The 4,287-nt window shown below is 37.2% G+C and overlaps 1 pseudogene; it reads left to right on the forward strand.

Moving 5' to 3' along the window:
• Positions 1–698: 698 nt before the first annotated feature.
• Positions 699–1,453, forward strand: LOC101432933 (high mobility group protein B1-like; annotated as a pseudogene).
• Positions 1,454–4,287: the final 2,834 nt, after the last annotated feature.

Here is a 4,287-nt window from a genome sequence, read left to right on the forward strand (position 1 = left end):
ATTTGGCTGGCACAGACTGAATAATCAGAAGTCTACTGGGATAACTGCAGTCTTCTTGGATCCACATTGCATAGATTACTGCCCACACCTGCAGCTCTGTCCCCTGTCCCAGGCAGGGAAAAAAAGGGGTGTGAAGCCCCATTAGTCTCTCTGGGCAACGACAACCTAGTCCTGCACTACTTGGATTATTCCACACAGCTGTGGCTCTGCTTCAACCTCAGGCAAAGGAGAAAGTTGGGAGAAGCTTCATTGGTCCCTGGGGCAATGCAGGCAGTGTGAGCCTCCACAGCTTATAGCACCAACTGCATCCTTGGCTCCTACTACACAACCAACAAGGAGGAAAGGGCTGGAAGCCCTAAACTAAAGAGAAAAACTGCACCCAGAAAAAATATTCTATTAAGCCAGATGCCAAGACACCAACAAAAAAACTACAATCCACACCAAGAAACAGGAAGATATAGCCCAGTTAAAGGAACAAGATAAGCCTCCAGATGACATAAAGGCATTAAGATAACTAATTATAGATGTTCAAAAAATCTTAATAAATTCAGTGAGGTGGCTAAAGAGATTAGGGACTTTAAGAAGATATTGGGACAGCCATTGCAGTACATTGAGCTCCATAGAGACAGCGCCAGGCAAAGTGCGAGCCGGGTGGGTGCTGGGTGACTCGGAGCCTCGCAGATGAAAAATAAGTAGACATGGGCAAAGGAGACCCTAAGAAGCCTAGAGGCAAAGTATCATCGTATGCATTCTTCACGCAAACTTGCTGGGAGGAGCACAAGAAGAAGCACCTGGATGCTTCAGTCAACTTTTCAGAGTTTTCCAAGAAGTGCTCAGAGAGATGGAAGACCATGTCTGCTAAAGAGACAGGAAAATTTGAAGACATGACTGAGGCAAACGAGGCCCGTTATGAAAGAGAAATGAAAACCTATATCCCTCCTAAAGGTGAAACAAAAAAGAAGTTCAAGGATCCCAATGCACCTAAGAGGCCTCCTTCAGCCTTTTTCTTGTTTTGTTCTGAGTACCGCCCAAAAATCAAAGGTGAACATCCTGGCCTCTCCATTGGTGATGTTGATAAGAAGCTGGGAGAGATGTGGAATAATACTGCTGCAGATGACAAGCAGCCTTATGAAAAGAAGGGTGCTAAGCTGAAGGAGAAATACAAAAAGGATATTGCTGCCTCCCGGGCTAAAGGAAAACCTGATGCAGCAAAAAAGGGAGTATTGTCAAGGCTGAAAAAACCAAGAAGAAGAAGGAAGAGGAGGAAGATGAAGAAGATGAGGAAGATGAGGAGGAGGAAGAGGAGGAGGAAGATGAAGATGAAGAAGATGATGATGATGAATAAGTTGGTTCTAATGCAGTTTTTTTTTCTTGTCTATAAAGCATTTAACCCCCCTGTACACAACTCACTCCTTCTAAAGAAAAAAAAATTGAAATGTAAGGCTGTGTAAGATTTGTTTTTAAACTGTACAGTGTCTTTTTTTGTATAGTTAGCACACTACTGAATGTGTCTTTAGATAGCCCTGTCCTGGTGGTCTTTTCAATAGCCACTAACCTTGCCTGGTACAGTATGGGGGTTGTAAATTGGCATGGAAATTTAAAGCAGGTTCTTGTTGGTGCACAGCACAAATTAGTTATATATGGGGATGGTAGTTTATTCATCTTCAGTTGTCTCTGATGCAGCTTATCCAAAATAATTGTCATTCTGTTAACTGAATACCACTCTGTAATTGTGAAAAAAAAGTTGCAGCTGTTTTGTTGACATTCTGAATGCTTCTAAGTAAATACAATTTTTTATTAAAAAAACAGAAGATACTGGATGAGCACAAAGTAAAATTCCAAAACATACATAGAAAAATAGCAGACCTTATAGGAATGGAAGGTGCAATAAATGAAATAAAAAACACATTGGGATCATATAATAGCAAATTTGAAGAGGCAGAAGAAAGGACTGGTGAGCTTGAAGAAATGGCCTCTGAAAATGAACATACAAAAGAACAGATGAAGGAAAGAATGGAAAAATTGAACAAGGTCTCAGGGAACCAAACAACAGCAAGAGACATGCAAACATATGTGTCATGGGTATCCCAGAAAAAGAAGAGATGGGAAAAGGGGCAGAAGGAATATTTGAAGAAATAATGATAGAAAATTTCCCAACCCTATTGAGGTATACACATATCCATGTCCAAGAAGTACAATGTACTCCCATCCAAAAAATCAAAATAGACCAAACCCAAGATACATCCTAATCAGAATATCAAATGCCAAGGACAAAGAGAGAATTCTGAAAACAGCAAGAGAAAAGCAATGCATAACATATAAGGAATACCCAATAAGAGTAAATGCTGATTTCTCACCAAAAACCCTGGAGGCAAGAAGGCAGTGGTATGATATATTTAAGATATTGCAAGAAAAAAACTTTCAGCCAAGAATCTTATATCCAGCAAGACTGTCTTTCAAAAATGAGGGTGAGTTTAGAATATTCACAGATAAAGAGAAACTGAGAGAGTTTGTAACCAAGAGACCTTCTTAGCAGGAAATACTAAAGGGTGTGTTACAGCCTGAAAAGAAAAACAGGAGAGAGAGCCTGGAAGAGAGTCTAGAAATGAAGATTTTATCAATAAAAGTAATGAAAGTGTCAAAAGAGTGGTGAAAATAAAATATGACAGATAAAACCCCAAATATTCAGGAATAAACTTAACCAACTATGCAAAGTACTTGTATTCAGAAAACTACAGCTCAATGTTAAGAGAAATCAAAAAAACCCTAAATAACTGGAAGAACATTCCATGCTCATGGACTGGAAGACTAAATATCATTAAAACGTCAATTCTATTCAAATTGATATACAAATTCAATGCAATCCCAATTAAAATTAAACCAGCATTTTTTAAATAAATGGAAAACATTATTATCAAATTTATTTGGAAGGGTAAGTGGTCCTGAATAACCAGACTTTAAATCATATTACCTAGCTACAGTGGTAAAAACAGCATGGTACTGGCATAAAGACATACACATAGACCAACGGAACCAAACTGATGGTTCAGAAACAGACCCTCACTTGTAAGATCAAGTGATTTTTGACTAGCCTATCAAATTCACCCAGCTCAAGCAGAATAGTCCATTCTACAAATACTGCTGAGAGAACTGGATATCCATAGCCAAAAGAAGATAAGAGGACCCCTATCTCACACCTTATCCAAAAATTAACTCAAAATGAATTCAAAAACTTAAATCTAAAAGCAAAAACTATAAAACTTCTAGAAGTAAATGTAGGAAAATATCTTGAAGACTTGGTGGTAGGTGGTAGATTTTTAAAGGAAATAAGAGGAAGACTGAGATGGACTGCTGATGTTTAATATATGTAGAAATTTTAATTAGCTTTACTGTAAAGTGTGGAAATGTACAGAGTTGAAGGTAACACATTATAATGAGTAACAGTTGGTTTATAAATGGGGATGCAGCTGAAAAGGGTAATCTAGGGATGTAAATGCCAATTGACAGAATACTAGAAAAAAATCTAGGGACTGAATAGCACAGCAAACCCAGAGGTGGATGAGAAATGGGGTTGATGGTACAAATTCAAGAGCGTCCTTTGTTAGCTAGAGCAAATATACATCACTACTGCAAGGTGATGGGAATGTGGAGAAGCATAAGAAAAATACAACTGGATAGAAATAATAATGTAACATTCATGCATCTATGCCAAAGATATACTCTGTTGATAATGGGTCAGTATGAAAATGTGTGCCAAATGTACACTATGGACCTGCTAATAATATGATGATATTATCTCATAATCTGTAACAAATGTTTCTCCATGGTATGGTATATTGATAGAGGGCAGTTGTTTGGGAATTCTTCACATGTGCATTATTGTTTTTTAAGTTTACAACTCCTGTCAAAATATATTTTAAAAAGTAATAGGGTAGGTTGGGGGGAAATTCACCAAATGTAAGATAACAACTGTATTTAGTAGTAAGATTTTGACAATATTCTTTCATAATTTGTAACAAATGTCTCACAACAATGCAAGGTATTGGTGGAGGGTTGATGTACGAGACCCCGGTATAATGTTATGCATGTTTGCTTTTTAAGTTCAAAAATTTTACTATATGCTTATTGTTTATGTATGTTCATATATAAATAATATTTTAAAAATAATAATAATAGGGTGAGTTGGGGAAAATACTTTGGTTAGTAGTACTTTTTTGAGGATGCTCTTTAATCACTAGTTTAAAAATTTTAACAATGCAAGGTAATGGTGGTAAGGTGAGGTATGAG

Source organism: Dasypus novemcinctus, chromosome 21 (assembly GCF_030445035.2).
Source record: "Dasypus novemcinctus isolate mDasNov1 chromosome 21, mDasNov1.1.hap2, whole genome shotgun sequence".
Lineage (NCBI taxonomy): Eukaryota > Metazoa > Chordata > Mammalia > Cingulata > Dasypodidae > Dasypus > Dasypus novemcinctus.